The 17,283-nt window shown below is 40.1% G+C and overlaps 2 protein-coding genes across 3 annotated transcripts in view; one reads left to right on the forward strand and one right to left on the reverse strand.

Annotated features, from left to right (window-relative positions):
* The window catches only part of LOC146669067 (uncharacterized), a 576,742-nt gene that overhangs the window by 105,269 nt on the left and 454,190 nt on the right, over window positions 1-17,283 (reverse strand). The window lies entirely within an intron of this gene.
* Window positions 2,421-17,283, forward strand: part of plxnb1b (plexin b1b) — a 95,356-nt gene continuing 80,493 nt past the window's right edge. The window contains exon 1 of one of the 2 annotated variants that reach the window (XM_085405494.1): window positions 2,421-2,770. The gene's annotated coding sequence lies outside the window, so the exon portion shown is untranslated. The remainder of the gene's footprint in view (window positions 2,771-17,283) is intronic. The other variant, XM_085405495.1, reaches the window with a different exon arrangement.

The following is a 17,283-nucleotide window of genomic DNA, read 5'->3' on the forward strand; positions in this document are numbered from 1 at the left end:
CAAAAAAGTGGAAATTATTCTTAATATATATTAATTTTATAGCATTTTGTAAACGTAAACAGGGGGTGGCCATTTTTGGCCACGAACAAGCTGAGAGGGAGTTTTTATGTTTTTGCTCTCCCTGCACAAAAATAACAATGCATTATAATCAATGTTGATGTGAATCAATTACATGCCCCAGACTCTACTATTAATAATACAAGAAATTCCAGTAGCAATGCAATTATAGAAAATTGCGAGATGTGATGTTGTCTTCCAGCTAGTGCAGTGGACAAACAAACTGATGTTTAAAGGGTTAAAAATGTGAAAAGTAATAACTATTTTATATTTATGAAAAAAACTGAAGTTAGTTAAAAGCTTTATGCAGAAAAAATGGCAAAAAACCCCCCATAAAAGTAATAAAACCTAATCTGTTGGTGGACACTTTTGGCCACAAACAAGCTGAAAGGGTCGTGATTTTGAACAAACCCAGAGGGTTAAAGTGTGATGTTACATAAAGTGCTCCTAAAGTGCTGTACAAGTTATAATACAAGTAAGGGAGTACTCTTCCTTACAAGGATAACAAGGCTTTTTAAAATGGGGGAACAAACCTGAGAACGGCTTGGACCCAAGGGCACTGGATGTCTCTGGGCCACTCACCTGAAGGAGAGGTGCTTGATCAGTCATTGGTTGTGTTGTACATGCAAGCAGCCAGAGAAGGGTGATAGATTACAATAATGTTTAATATTTTTAATGTGCATGATATAAAGCTAAGAAGCTAAGACTATGAAGTGGCATGAAAAGAAAACAGGAACCCAACCCTATATTAATAAAATGTGGCTTCTATCTTCTCGAGAGATATTCTTGTGTAGACTATATGTAAATATACTTTCTTTGATGTTTCAGTGAGGTTTTGAGGATCTTTGCATAATCAAAAAGAAATAATTCAGTTATCTGAAATAGCAATGTCTAAAAAATATGATCTTATTTTTTTGCACTAATTTCATCTGTGCTGTAGTGTGTGCATCGCGTACAACTCTTTTGTGACACAAAAAGAGCTCCATGCTCTGGATGCAAATGTCCCTGATAAATATACATGATTATTATAATATGAGTGTACATAGTGAGAGCAGAACAGACTCTACTGTCTTGTATTAGAGCTCGGGGGGATTTAACAAGTGCCGTGGTGGGTGGGGCTGAGTGTGATCTTTGAAGTTTATCTAGCTTCAACCCTCATTACAGGAGAATTAAAAAGGGTAAGATAAAAGGCTTCTTTTCACAGGAGAAGACAAAGATTCAGAGAGAGACTCTCCTTGAGGATAAAAAGTGTGTGGAGCGGGTTTTGTGATCTCTGTGTGGTCTCTGTTGATCCGCAGTGTGACATGGCATCTCTAAACTGAACAGTGGATAAGAACTGCACCCTGAATAACACCACAGTCATCCCACACAACAAACAGTTCCAGTCACGCTGACTTAATGTGTTGTGAATGTTTGTTTCATGGTTCACTATAGTAAACAACTGCTGCTTGTTTGTTTTTTTCAAACCAGTCAGCAAAAGATTATCTATTAATATTTCTGTATGTTGACTTTATGAATTCTCAGCAACATACATTTGCAATATTGAAAGAGTTATTCTGATGATTGTGTTTTTATCACATATTTGGCCCTTTGAGTCTCTCTGAATATATTTGATCTCAGATAGATTCCTGGGGCTGGAAAAATGGACGTCAGTTTTTCTTAAAGCAGGACTATTTGATGTAATAAAGTCTATGGTCACACTGGCAGATGTAGTCCATGCATGTTTCCTGTTGGCCAGAAGGGGTCTGCCATGCATCAGCCGGCTCTCTAGCAACTGATGCTGCATTCAGGAACTGGTGGAAGTACAGGCTTTACACTATTGTTATTGCGTTCAATAAACTTTCCATCCTAACAGTCACTGGTTTTTGTACTACAAATATGAAAATGGAGTGAAAGTTATCTATTTAAATTCGCAGGTTGTGGTCTGGTGAACAACAAAAGACAAAACCACTCAAAATCTTTTAAGAAGCACATATTGGTGTTGGTCAAGTTACTTGAAAATAGTAATTAGTTACTAATTACTCATTACTTCTCCAAGAAAGTAACGACTTTACTGATGACTTATTTTCAAAAGTAATTAGTTACTTTATTACATAGTTACTTTTTAAAAACATGATACACAATCTGAATGCGTAATAAAGCAACAGACTTTTTCTATTTTGTCTGCAGCGGTCATGTCAGTGGGGGGATCCCGGGGTTTCTCTGTGAATTTCACATTCTCACTGTGCAGCTAAAGCTGGTCACTGCTATTTAACACAGATTACCTTACGTTCGCACGTGGTTATGTAAAATACGAGGAGCACTTGAAGGGAGCGTCATGTGTCCTCCCTTCGCCAGCCCCCTTTTTACGCCTGTGGAGAGCTGGGCGCTGAGCGAAGTATTCTCACTGTTGCTTACAGGGCGCATGTGGAGGCAGAGAGCTGCTGAATGAAACCAAGTAGAGAACCAGGAGAAACTTTTTTTTTGCTACATGGAGTAACCACGCTGTTTTTCATCAGTAAATTAGGTGTGTAAAGTTGTGAAAGTTGGACGCCTGACAGGAAATTTCCAAGCATGGACTGAGCGGCAGGAATATCGAGGAGGATTCGCTTTCTTGCCCGCTAATTTGTCTGCACAAGCACCGGCTGCGGAAAAATTGGATACTTTACTAAAACTTCGCTGTAAGGAGGAGTAAACCAGAGCTGAGTGACCGAAGAGTTGTACACAGAGCACGGTGAGTGTGGGTGAGGGCTGTGCTGTGAGTCTCTGAAAATCTGTCCCATTGAAATCAAACTGGGATTTTTTTCCCACTTGTTTTCCTCTAAGTGTTCAAACTTCTGCCTTGTGATCAGTAATGTCGGGGAAATGGGTGAAAACCTTTATTTACCAATATTTATGTGGATTTCACACAAATCCACACACACGTGCTCCTTATTGGTTATTTACAGACTTTTCGCTATTAGTGGTGGAGCAGTTGGAGCAGGTTGATGAGAGTTGGGTTAGCTAGCGTTGAAGTGAACTCACTCCGTACACGTCCTCCAGGAACCGCTGCTCCACTCCTTGCTTTTTATGGGACATTATGCGTCTTTTTTTTTATTTTATTTTATTACTTGAGTGCAAATATAATTTTTTTTAAAAGTCACCCCCCTTTTATTTTTTTTTATCTGTTGAGTGTTCGGTCCGTTGATTTAAAAAAACAAAACAAAAACAAAAAAAACAATTTCTTTTTCATTGACGAAACAAATTTAGTTTTTCAAAATAAAATGTCAGAGTCAGTTTTGAGCCCAAACTAGCATAAAAATATTTAATCCCATCATAAGACAACAGTTTGTTCTCAACGCGAAAGTGTTGCCTGGAGAGGCTTTTAATCGGAAAACCAGAAGAGAGAGATCTTGTCCTCATCTATTAATGATATTCTTTAAAGGCAAAGGTCAGATCTGGGTCTGTGTTAGTTTGTAGCTGCTTGTGTAAAATGTCATTATGATATTAATATACACTCTGGTACAGGTGTCACGGGGGCTCTCCAAAAGAGGGACTGTGAGTGTGTGACCATGGATCATGCTCGGCCTGTCTTGTGTAGTGTCTTTTATTGCCTCATCACAGAGCTGAAGGTTTATTACGATCCTCCTAATTATAATGGCAATAATTGCTCATGTATTTCAGAGTGTTGCCAAGGCTGGGAGAACCATCATGAGCTGCTTGTTGCTGTTAGCATCTTGAAATAAAAAGTGACTGGCAGTCTTTCTTCAGGTTTTCAAGCAGCTAAATTGTGAAAGCCAGAGGCTGCAGCGATGCAGGGCGGTACAGCAAAACAACAACCAAACATGGACTTTAGTTCAGACTCTGGTGTAGTCCAGCTGACTGAGTCAAAGTTTTGTTTTTCTCTTTTTTCCCATCTGATAAAACTCGTCACTTCTTGCAGTCTTTGTATAGTTCTTTCATCATGTGTTGGTATTACAACAGCTAAAGTAGGGTCTGGCTGACTTAAGTGGGGCACGTATTTTCATTGTCCCTGAGTGAAATGCTGTTGACCAGCAAAACCAGTAGCTGACATGTTTTCTTGCTTGTACATGGATACAGTCAGTCAGCAGGAAACGGAGCTTTCTGGTCTTGTGAAATGAGCTTGTAAATGTCCTCATTATGGGGTCCTTATGGGGTATAAATGCTCGACCTCCAGCGGCCAAAAATGGAAGAAAATTGGAGTTTTAAAAAGGTGCAAGATAAATGAACAGCTATTTATTGTTGCAGTAATTTTAGTTTAGAATATGCACAGGAGAAAACTTTACATGAAAATATCAGTGCTTGGTTGCCATTTTCTTCAGATGTTTCATTCTAACAGTATAGTAGCAAGTGTGCTCTTACCTTTCTGTACCTACAGCTTTTTGACTTGATTTCTCGGTATAACTGAACAGGTCTCATGCATAACAGGACTGACTTAAGTAATAATTGGTAAGCGCCTTGAAAGATGTCAGCATTCAACAGCCAGGATTTGTAGCAACAGAGGTTGTTAAGTGCCTCTCTAATAAACCACACTCACCTCACAAACTCTCTCACAAGCAAGGTGCCAGAGGTCAAAAGTTGATGGGGGCTGGGTGTTGAATGCTCTCGTTTTGGCAAATGGAGGAGCATGTGGTGTCAAAACCAATATCCTCACAGCAAACCATTGTCAGGTGGTGTCATGAGCTGAAGTGAAGGCAAACACTGCCTTACGAGATAAAGGAACAGCTTTGTATCGGTTAGTGTCTGCTGTCATTCTTGTAATGAACAGGTGGGGAGAATTCAAGGCCGGATGAAGGTTTGATGAACTGTGGATGGCTGTTCACAGCAGCAGCTCATCAGTTTAGGCGTTGATGAAGCATCTGTGAATACTGTACGGAAAGTGTGACGTTTTCTCTAAAAGGTACCAAGTGGTTATTGTTGGGGTATGCCTGAAATCAGCAAATGTTTACAGGTTAAAGGAAGGCAGGGGGAAGGTGTAATTTTAGTTTAAAGATGGGATAAAGGGAGACATTTTCAGATCGTTTTCTCTGTGAAGTCTTGGTTGTGAAAAATGTAGAAAAAGAGGAGGAAGTTTATACTCGGCCTCCTTTGTCACCTCTGTATTGCCAGCCTTGTCACAGCTTGAAGGTTAAGCCTAGATTATACTCTGCTGGAAACCTGTTGGCCGAGTCGTCCTTCCTGTTACACTTTTTTGACATCCGCTTGAAGTCTGACGCCTGGTCAGCATAGTGGATGCATTGTAATGTAAATTGTCTGCACCGTTTGGAAAAAATAATAAATAAAGGAAAAACCACCACGCTCACAGACATCGTTGCAGGTTGCATTGACCCAACCTATAGTTAATTTTCTTGGGTAGTGCACGTCAGGTTGAGTGGAGGGTTAAGAGGGGTTTCCAGCTACGGTCGAAGGGACAACGTAGATTTCCCACTGAAGTCAACTGTAAGCACAAAAGTAGTCTAGCCAGTTTTTCCCCTGGACATTTTAAGTGAAAAATAACTGCTTAACACTTTAACAGTGGCTAAAGTAACCTTGTAAAATATTTCTGACTGGGATTGTAGGTGAAGCTTTTAATAATCTGCTTAAAGTTTTGGTTTTCCACTTATGTATCAGTAATTTCCATCTACCGTTTGCTCTTCCTGTCGTGTGGAGTGGAACTAGCGATTATTCCAGTGATGCTCATTTGAGTCAGTCATTTTGGTCACACATCACCACCTGCTAGTATCTTCTCCTTTGTAACCTGGTTGTATTTGATGGCGTATTTTTGCCTGAAGTGGTGAAACATATTTATGGCTTCCACCTTCAGCGGGAACAGTTTTCTCACATAGTTTGCAGACTACAGTGCTTTGTTGGAGGCTCTCTTTTAGGTACTGAATTGTGATTAGAGGCTGACACAGGGCTCTCAGGCATGTAGGCATGATATGGCACAGCTCTAGTTTTTATTGCAGATGACAGGAAAGGACAACTCTCAGCCAGTCTGGTCACCTCAATAGCGATCAGAGTAGAAATTATTTGTAATGGCAGCAAGATATGAACACTCTTCTTGTCTGGCGGGGGTCGGGGGCTCCTCCACTCCATTGGCCAGATTAAATACTCAATTTAATTATGTCACTGAGCATTAAGTCAATAACCTTACCGGAGTGGTCCGGCTGTTTAATGGAGCTTTGTGGGCCAACAGATGCACCAAGATTAAGGACTATATGCTGGTGTTGCAAACCCTGAGAGGAGGGATAAAAGACAGACATGGAATCTGATACATGAGCCCCTACTGCGCGGTGCCATACGTTTCACCACAGACTGATGCAAATCAATTGAAGAGATCCCGTAGTGTTACAGCTAGGGTTATTTATATAAGGTTGAATCAGAAGTTGATAATAAAAATTACTATTACATTAGATACTCATTTGCAACAGTATTGATACCAAGAATGCCGTCTTTGCCTCCTCCGGCTGTCACACAACGTTACCCAGCAGACACCAACACTGTCTGCTGGGTAACTGGTCAAAAATGCCGGGATACTAATTCATTATTATCAGGTATTCTAACAACTTCCTAAAAAGCCTCCAGTTGATCAAAAATGGTGCAGCAAGAGTACCAACAGGGACTAGAAAGAGAGCAGATTTCTCCCATATTAGTTTCTCTTCATTGACTCCCTGTTAAATCCAGAATCTAGTTTAAAATACCTCTCCTCACATACAAGGTCTTGAAAAATCAGACCCCATCTCATCTCAAAGACCTCATGGGGCCATGTCATCACCAATAGAGCTATTTACTCTCGAACCGCTGGCTTACTTTTGACTCCTTGGATGTTTAAAGGTAGAGTGGGAGGCAGAGCGTTCAGCTTCCAGAACCTGAGAGCTGGTCCTCCTGTGAAACCAGCTGTTTGGATTTGGGAGACAGTCTCTGTGCTTAAGATTAGGCTTAAAACGTTCCTTTTTGATAAAGCTTACAGGCTGATGAGTCTGTGACCTTTAGTTACGCTGTAATAGGCCCAGTCTGCTGGGGGCTGCCCATAAAGCCTCCTATGTATTTATGCAACACTACACATTTGATCATTGTTTATTATTACTCTGTGTCGCTCTTCCACGGTGTCTACCTCCCCTCACCCCAATGATGTTTCAAGCTTACTCTGTTGCGCCGTGATTTTTGACATCGCATTCTGCGGCACGTGGCACAATATTTCTGACGCTTGGGCTAGGCATGCACTTCTCGATTTTTGTAACCTAGTTTAACCTACCAGCATTTTAACGATGGTTATGGCGGACATTAATTCGAAGCCCCAAACTGGACAGTTTGTGCTCTACTGTACACATTATCTGGCTCTGAAAAGCCTTTTTTTGGTGACTGAGGAGCGCCTCTGGATTTAATTAGACAGACGAGTTTGTTCATTATTCAGATATGTAAATGGAGACCCAGATACAGGCAGTGCTATGGAATGTAAAATGGATTTGATAGTCAAAAGCCCTTTGAAGCAGCAAGTGAAGTGCTCTGTAGTTACGTGGATTATTAACTTATTACAATGGGCTGTGTGCTTCCACCCCTTGCTCTTTGGCGTGTGCGTGTATGTGCTTACAGTTGCTCCCTCTTGAATGAGGCTAGTGTGTTTGCACAAGGTCAGTCTCAAAGCAGGAGTACACGTGACACGGTGGTTTGCCCAAACACAGTCTACCTCCTGAGTTGCAGTGAGGTAACTGAAAACTACAACCGAACTCTTGTGCTGCCTGACATCACAGACGTACGAGGGGATTCATGTCGAACATTGAGCTAAAAATGAAAAGGTCTCATGTTGGTTTGATATAGTAGTTTAGTGTTGGCTGTTGTTGTGATTTGGTGCTATGCAAATAAAACTCAATTGGTTAAAGAATATTGAAATGAATCAAGTGAAGTTTACTGTTTACGTGAGATGGCAGCAGATTTAAAATGTGCATATTCACTGTCAGATCTGGATCAGCTTTTACAGGAATTTTGCAGCTGCATTACACATTTAGTTCCCAATTGCAATGCAGAATATTCTTTTATTACTAATTCTGAATGAAAGCTGCTTCTTTGTGACAAATACAGAAGTAAAGATTGGTCTGCATTTACTTCCTGTTCATGTTTGTACACTGTGTGGCACCATTTATGATTTTGCTGCTAAACGTGTGACCCGATGGTGACGGCTACAGGCACTATGGTACAAACAAAACCTGGTTTGTCTCTGTCTGCCTCAGGCTCTATTCACACCATATTCTCACAGCAGTTTTCTTTACTAATCTGATAAAACAACGTTGTAATAATGGAGCTAACCCATAAACACAGCACTGTCTGTCTGAATTGTGGGGAAAGTGATGCCATACTTTAATTCATGCCGTAACTCTGCAGTTTCATCCATCTCTTCCTCTCCATTCATTGCTCCTAACTCAGCACTCAACACTTTCTGCAGCTCTCATTTGTTTCAGCATCCTGTCATTCTGCGCTGAAGCAGCCGTTTGTAGAAGGCCCTGAAAGAACGAGGCCCTGCTGTGCGATAGGTTGACATGGATGAGAAGAGCTTTGTCAGTGTACTCACAAAGAGAAGATATGACCTCTGCCTTTACCTGAACCACGCAATCTCACACTTGGCCTTTGTTCTTGTACCTTCGTGAGGTCCAAAGTATGGAAGAATTTTTTTTTTTTTTTTTTTTTTTTTTTTTTTTTTTTAAGGCCTAACCTAACCTGGGCTTTAATCCTGCAATCAAAGTCTGGTTGTAATAGACCCTAATTATAAACCCACATCAATGTAGACACAAGATAAGAGGCTTTTTAGGAAACTGCAAAAACTACACACAGTTTCCTTGTCTGGAAACTGTGTGTAGTGCTGGGTGTTGTTTAAAGTCATATTGGTATGTGAGCCAAAATGGACCTGAGGCAAAGTAAACATGCCAGAATGAAAGATGCTCACATTTCTTTTGTGCTGTCTTTACACAACTGGAGATGGAGATGCATGATATCCAATGTGTTCAAGATTTATTTATATTCATTACCCAGTCACTGTTGTTCTGTAACATGACATCAGCCACTTTGGATTCAGTGGAAGTCTCACTGTTAAGGTTTTGGCTGCCACCATGCCAGACGGTAACACATCACTATACCACAGTGAGCTTTGCTGGCAGAACTGACTAATAAAATTGTAGAAATTTAAAAAACAAACAAACTATAAACTTAATACTGTTACACAAAGTACAATTGTGGTTATGAAATCACAAAACCAAAGAATATGGTGACAGAATAAGAACTTTACTGTGAAAATGACAGGATTGAAATATAGAGCAGCAGCACAACATTTAATTGGTCTTCAGGCATGTATCATTAGGTATCTGTAATCAGTATGTGAGGGTAAATAATTATGCCACAATGGACATTAACATGCAGTGTGTTTAAAAACAATTTGGCTTTCACTGGAAACAGAACCTGAGATAATTGTTGCACGTTATGTTCCTGCAGTGAAAAAGATTTGGCAGCATGGTGTTAAATTCCCCGCGACCCTGAAAAGGATAAGCGGTAGCGAATGGATGGATGGATGGATGGTGTTAAATTCCAGGTATCCTGCAGCTGCAGGAGTATATGAACATGCCACATGCATACTCGTAATTTTTTATTTCTTTATTTTTTTGTTAAATTCACTTTGCATGCTTTGGCTGAAAACTGATCCAGAACTCAACTCAAAATGAAACTGAGGCTTTTTGTTTCTGGCTTTTTGTGGCTGAAGTTACCTGGTCGTTCCTCTGCATGCTCCACAGAAATGCAAGAAAACTTTTTTTACTTTCCTTTTTTTGTCTCGCTTGCAGATAATTTCTGCTTTTTGGTCTCTGCAGCTTTAAAAATGGTGTTCTGCATTCCCCACGCTTTTCTTTCTCTTCATAAAGAGAACGTGGCCATGCTTTCTTTTTGTTTCTTTTGTTGAAGAGGAGGCTGAAAAGACCGGCCAACCAGACAGGAGATTGTAAGGAAAGGGTGGGAGCTTAGAGACACGTAGGCATACCTCGAGGAGAGGGGGGGAGAGCGAGAGGGGGGGCGGGTGTCTCTTCCGTTCTCTTGTTTGTTAGCTGGAAAACAGCTGGTGTTTTGGCTGTAGACTCAGAGAAACGACAGGTGAGTGGGTGTGGTGGAAGAGGGAGTGTCCTCCATCTGGAAGATAACCTTGTGAGTCCAGGCTTTCATATTGAGAAAACTGCTTTTGAAAACTTTTTGAGCATACATGACTGTTTTCATGTTGAAATGTGGTGATTTAGTAGCAGATTAAGGGGATGGCAATTAGAAATCTCCTAAGTTTTTCTGTATTGTCCCTTGCATTGCTTAGCTGCAGTCAGGTGGCCATTCATCCTGAATTGTGATTTGAAGGGAGAAGAATTTAATATAATCCACATGACATCAGTCAGCTTTGGTTTTTGGCTCCAGAGGCAACAATATGAGAAGCATCTGCTGTGATGACACTATCTGGGTTTCTTTTCTTACTCTGTGTGTGTGTGTGTGTGTGTGTGTGTGTGTCTTTTCATGACACACAGACAAGCATGAAAAGCAGCATTTTGAAATGCCGACAGTCAACTGTTGCCAAGTGGCAACCATGGAGGCTGCTGGAGAACAGTGAACGCTCAGTTTCCCTAGAAACACCCTTTTTCCCCTCCCCTAAATGGACTCCCCCCCCCCCCCCCCCCCTTTAAGTCCCATTATACCCCCTGGGGGGGGAGTCCTGGGAAAACGAGGTTGCTATGGTAGGCCAAAGCTGAATGTTGGACAGGCATGTTAAAAGTTCAGGCCCCTGGCAAGCTGCTGCTGGACTCAGGTACAAAACTGGAAAACCTGAACTTCTACCTTTTTTAAATCTTCAAGGCTAACAAAGTAGGGTCTGCAACAAGCATTTAATTCATTATGAATTTCTTAAGAAATTCTGGTCTCAGAAGAGTAGTATTAATTTAAGTACTTGGGTACTTAATGTCTGTCAACTAAAGATTTTCCTAGTATTCCCAGGCTGTTTTCACATATGACCTTAGGTTTTGGGAGTACCTAATTGGAATATTTTTATCAGTCATCTTTTCCCATTACTACTCTACATGTGGATGCACAAATAGAACTGTGGTAATGATTGTATCCAGCAAGGATACTGTTAATGTCAGATTGAATGACCATGCTAAGTGGCTGACATTGGACTCTTTGTATGTTGCAAAGCTGTGGATAAACCTGATGAATGATAAGTGAATGTTTGCCTGCAGAAAGTACTTTTGACTTTCTTGCCCTCCTGCAATGATCCCACACCTGAGGAATGTGCTATAAAGCAGGATTAGCATGTTAGCACGCTATGTCAAGCTTAAAGTCAGACTTGAAAGTTGCTCTCTTTCTACCTGGCTATATTACCATGGAGACTTGGTCTAAATTTCGGTTTAAAATTGTCTAGAAGCGCCACGTGTTTACTGATTTTTACTGACAGCATGTTTTAAGTGCGATACAGATTTTCTGTTAGAGATTTTATATGTGCAAGTTATTAAGCCGTACCTTACTAAAACCACTGAACAAAGCGCAAACGGTCTACACATTGTCATAGAAATGATGACATTGTACATTAGTCATTTTAGTGTACAAATGTTTCTATATTTGTTTGGTTTTACACTGCTGGAATTGAAGTAAGTAGAAGACGGGACACCATCAGGAGTATCTGTGCAATCAATAAAAAGTTTTGTTTGATCTTCCAAAAAGCTAAAGTTTCTCACCATGTGCAATAATAACCCCACAGTGAGAAATGTGCAATATCTGTAATATAATTAGATTCTCCTTGTGTGCCACCCTCTTGTAAAAGAGGTATAATTTATAATTCACAATTTATATTAGTATTGTCATGTTTTAGTTTTGTCTATTCTTCTAACATGCTTACTATGACTGAGAGCTCTGCAAATGTCTTGTATATATCTTGTATCAAGATAATATCTTGAATTAAAATGTTTATTGTATTACTCTGTCTGTTAGATCACCAGATTAATAATTTCAATTCAATGATTTATCAGTTTCTTGTTGCATTTTACTTGTATAGTTCACTTTTTTTATTTTTAATCACCATTTTGTCATAATGTCTGTGACTGGACTGAGTCGCATTCCCACGGTTCACTTTGTGTGCAAGAAGAGTCATATTACCTGTGAAATGCCTCTTTTTGTGTGAGCACACACAGAGCCTGAAGCAGAAAGTTACCCGGTATTTCTAACAGTGGTCTTAGGTTTTGTTGAGCCAGCTAAGGCTTGTTTTAGGTTTGAGCAGATGTAGCGTGAACTAGAGCAGGGCGATATGGCCAAAAATATTTATCACGATATATATTGGAAAATTTGCGATAACGATATAACCGACGATATAATTGATGCGAGACAAAATACAACTCCACAACATTACTAGCGCAAAAAGACAACCTTCCATTTATTTTCACTTAAACAAGAAGCTGGTTTTTATGTACATTAAAGCTTTATAAAAATGTAACAGTGCAAATGCAAATTCCTTGCTGAAAGTTTAACCAAAAGGCATTTCCAGTAGAAATGGGCTGACATATCCTGAGCATAACCATGTATAATATCCACTGAAGTTAAAAAGAGGTGCTTTGCAACATTAAACTGCAGTGTGCAGTACGTATTTTTCGGACCATAAGGTGCACAGGATTATAAGGCACATTAAGCGAAACAAAGCAGTCAGATAAATCAAACTTTATTAAACTCATTCTTCTTGCTTCCTCCACTTCTGTACCATTGATTCATTAATGTTGAATTCTCTGGCAGCTGCTCTATTCCCATGTTGTTGCAGTATATTAATGACTAACCTTGTATTGTGGATGGATTATCTCAGTTGTTCTCCTGACTGAAGTTTGGTCCGTTTACAGCATCCTGCCATGCGATTGCATTTGTCTCTAACCATGAAGAACCTTCACGTTAACTTTTATAAGTGGAAAAGTGTTAGTGTTCGTCCTCCAGCTTCACTGTTTATGTTATGCTAACATAGCTGTGTCGCTAGCGATCACGTAGCACATCATTATATACCAGCTAGCCCAACTTCAGTAACCCTACAAACGTCACTGCTGTTTAGTTTCCTGTCTTCATTTATGTTGGAAGTGATAGCAGAGCTGTACGTTTGATTTTTTTCAGAAATCTCTCAGTCAGAACATGCTATATCATGCTTAGGTAACTAGCGAAACTAGCGAGCTAACTTCCGCTAGCTTCCTGCTAACTTCTAACTCCGTTAAATGTAATAACTTTTGTTTTCATGGATGCCTGGAAGTTAAACTTCATAGTTACACCTGGTAAAGCAGCAATGCTGATCGTTTTATTAAAGATGAAAGAATTTAGACAGTTTTTAACTCTCAGTGATGCTGCAGTGTTGTTTGACCTGAAGTATACGGAGTTTAGGACCCAGATTACTCCCAGATTTAAGAGCATCTTAGTCCGACAAATACGACAATAACAACGGCCGCTTGCATGTTCTGCAAAAAAATGTGCTTTGTTGTGTATCTGACGGACAAACACCAAACCAGTTCCACATCACTTAAGTTGCACCATTTTTACAAACCAATTCTGGTTCATCTGTTTCACTCAACAATCGGCCATGTGCGTATGAAAACAAAGGCACTGCGCATGCGCGTTTTACTCCCATTCTATCGCGATATTTCATTTTCCTATCGTTGCCTAACATTATACCGGTATTACCGTGAACGGTATAATATGGCCCAGCCCTAGCGTGAACACAGTCTGCAGGCAGTTTGAAGGCAGTATCTGCAGTGTATTTGTTGTCAATATAGCAGATTACAGATTATGTCTGCCAGTTTGTTGGCTACCCTTTATCATCAGCACAGAACATACAAAGAGCTAAAGTGAAACCAAGTATTGAAAACAAAAGTATCCATTGCAGCTACTATCAGTCTTTTTCATGCTGCATTATTATTTTAGATTTTTTTTTTTTCTTCTATTCTGGTCCAGCTTGTTAATCAGCATTTGAGTGATCATCCGCATCCAGCAATTTGCAGTTGAATTTTGGAGGACTGCACAGGAGCACGATTGCCATGGGTGAAAACCCTGCTCTGTTCACTGTCCAAGTTGAAGTCTGTATGCAGACAAACATGCACTGTATTGCCAAAAGTATTCACTTGTCTGTCTTCACACACACATAAACTGGAGCTACATCCCATTCTTAATCCATAGGGTTTACTATGATGTCAGCCCACCCTTTGCGGCGGTAACAGCTTCAACATTTCTGGGAAAGCTTCCTACAAGGTTTAGGGACATTTATGGGAATTTTTGACCATTCATCCAGAAGTGCATTTGTTAGTTCAGACACTGTTGTTGTCGAGAAGGCCTGGCTCGCAGTCTCTACTCTAATTCATCACAAAGGTAGAGTCAGGCCAGTCAAGTTCTTCCACACCAAACTCGCTCATCCATTTCTTTATGGACATACTGGTGCACAGTCATGTTAGAACAGGAAGGGGACATTCCCAAACTGTTCCCACAAAGTTTGCAGCATGAAATTGTCCAAAATGGCTTCCCATGCTGAAGCATTAAGAGTTCCTTTCACTGGAACTAAAGGACTGAGGCCAACTCCTAAAAAAACCATCACCCTAAACCCCCCTCCACCAAACTCTGCTCTGTTATTATATATGGCCTACTGCTTAGTGGCTGAGTTGCTGTTGTTTCTATTGCATCCTTTTTGTTAGAATACTACTAACAGTTGACTGGAATATTTAGTAGCAAGGAAATTTCATGACTGGAATTGCTGTACAGGTGGTATCCATCCACACTGAACTCCTGAGAGCGACCGATTCTTTCACAGATGTTTGTAGAACAGTCTGGAAGTGATTGAAACACCTGAATTCAGTGATTTGGATGGATGAGTGAATACATTTGGCAATATAAGAATTTTGTGGGACCTTAAAGAAAGCTTCACTGTGTTGAACTTTCTTATATATATGTATAAGGTGTATATTCGCTTTCTAAGTTTGGGATAATGAACAACCGACCAATGAAAAGTAAAATCCTCATTGACGGTTTGGTTGACTGCTAGCAGCAACCCTACTTAATGCTAATGCTATCTCGGCTACCCTTAGCAACGAGGCCCACATCTGTAAAGCTGTGAAGCTGAATGATTCAAATGCCCATGTGCTCTTGTTATCTTTGCTCTTGTTGGCAGCAGGAGCTACTGGTGCGCTTACGATATCCTGCTGCTCGTCATGTGCAGAAAGTAAATGTGTTGTCCCAGCACAGCAGTATTTTTACAAGCTGCCTATCATGTGTCTTCTTACCATGACACTTCCTGTTAGTTCATACTCCCTTAGAGGTCATGGGTCGTGGGGCTCTGCTACCCTTGCACTGATATAATCCTCCCTCAGCAGGGCTTTGTTTTAACAAAGCAGGGGACTGAGGTTAAAATGTTTGCAATAAGATGTAACTGCATCTGTGTGTGAGTGTGAACTCCGTGTGAGCCCACAATGTTTCCTTGCAGCCTTTGCTGTTAGATGAGCTGAAGTGTAGCAGTATACTGGCCTAAGTGTAGCTCTTCACTGTGTTGTTTGACTTAAAGGATATCTAATTCAATGTGAACCTTTGATTTTGTTCATTTTGTGAACAGCGTCTGCATGTGTGGGCTGGTATAACATCTGTAAAGCAGCAGCTTGCGTCACAAAATACTGGACCTCTCATGTTTTTAATGGAGGGGATCTTTCCCCCCTTGCTTACCAGGAATAATGTTTCCCCCTTGGTAGTTTTAATCTGGCTCCAAATGAACCAGGCCTTTGTTAGCTCCTTGAAGGGGTTTGTGTGTTGGTGAGTTTGTGGGATTATTTATTTATTTATTTATTTATTTATTTATTTATTTATTTATTTTTTTAAGCCACACCATTCAAGTTCATGTAACTTAACAGCAGCTCACGACTAATATTGTTATTCCCTGGGTGGTGTACAGCTGGGTATATATGTATTTGGACTCTGGTACAACTTTTTAAAATGTTGCCTCTGTGCGTAACTACAACGGATTTTAAATCAAATATGTGATTGCAGTGTATGCTGATAGCTTCAGTTAACAAATAGCATCAATATTTATAAATGGCTGTTTTCATATTGTGAAAATGGAGCAAACAGTGAAATTGAGTAACTCTAATTATCTAAAGATTTATGTCCAGTGTGTCTCCAACTAACTGCTGCAAACCTTCTGCCTTTGTGCCTTTATCTTTGAAAGTAACAAGCATTCCCTTGTTACTTTTTTTAAAATAGTGCATCCATTTACTGTGTTTGGCTTAAAAAGATTAAATTGAGCCTTAGGGAATGACCTGGTCAATGCTCAAATTTGAATCCTATGTAAATGTTGTGAAATGATTTGTATACAAGAAAACTCTTAAAATGTCTTGCACCTGCTGCACCTGCTGCACCTGCTGGAATTTTGAATGAAAAAGTAGCTAAAAAGAATTAATAAGCCAGCATTGAAGGATGATGGTAATTTTTTTCCAAACACATAAAATAAGTTGCGTCCTGCATGATCGGCTAAGTAGTCGCTTGTACCAGGATGGTCCTAACTCCATCCATGAGGAATGACAGGCTATAAAGTGATGTAACTGATGATGATGTGAGTAAATATCGCAACTTTGTCAGCATTAGTTTCATTTAGGGAAAAATTCTATCCTAAATGTATTTCTTGAACGTTATTTTCAGTTTGTATTTTCTTCCTCCTGTGCTGCCCTGTAAACAGGCAGGACTATCTCAGGCCCAACAGGGCATTAACATTCCTTCCACTCAAATGTCAGCCCAAGTCCTGAGACCACGAAGCTTCTGCCTGATAAAACTGAAGTCCCTCAGAGCTGCTAGAGATGTTTATGAGCTTTTGTGAACATTAAAAAGCAACATATGTTTATTATGCTGATCTGTTTTCTTACAGAAAATTCATTGGTTGAAAAGAGTCATTGGTTAAAGAGAAATAATGGGATTTAAAAAGTTTCCTTTGCAAATTGCAGACATTGGAAAGACTGTAGTGTGTAGTGATACACAAACCGGGTAGAATAATACAATGGTGACTACTGGAAAATAGAAATATTGATGCTGTTGCAATAAAATTAAAAATGCTTTGTGATGGACCATTATTTGCCGGTTTGCGTCCTTAAAGTGTACCCAGTTTGGCTTCCCCTCATTTAGTTGGTGTGTGTGTGCAGGCAAAGAGCTGGGCTGTGAAGTGTAGGTGGTTTACCTCAAGTGTTCTTCAGCAGCAGCGATTATCAGCGGAGAAGCTAT

This window comes from Rhamphochromis longiceps, linkage group LG5 (assembly GCF_057381845.1).
Source record: "Rhamphochromis longiceps isolate RC_006_pf linkage group LG5, R_longiceps_female_GT1.1, whole genome shotgun sequence".
Classification (NCBI taxonomy): Eukaryota; Metazoa; Chordata; class Actinopteri; order Cichliformes; family Cichlidae; genus Rhamphochromis; species Rhamphochromis longiceps.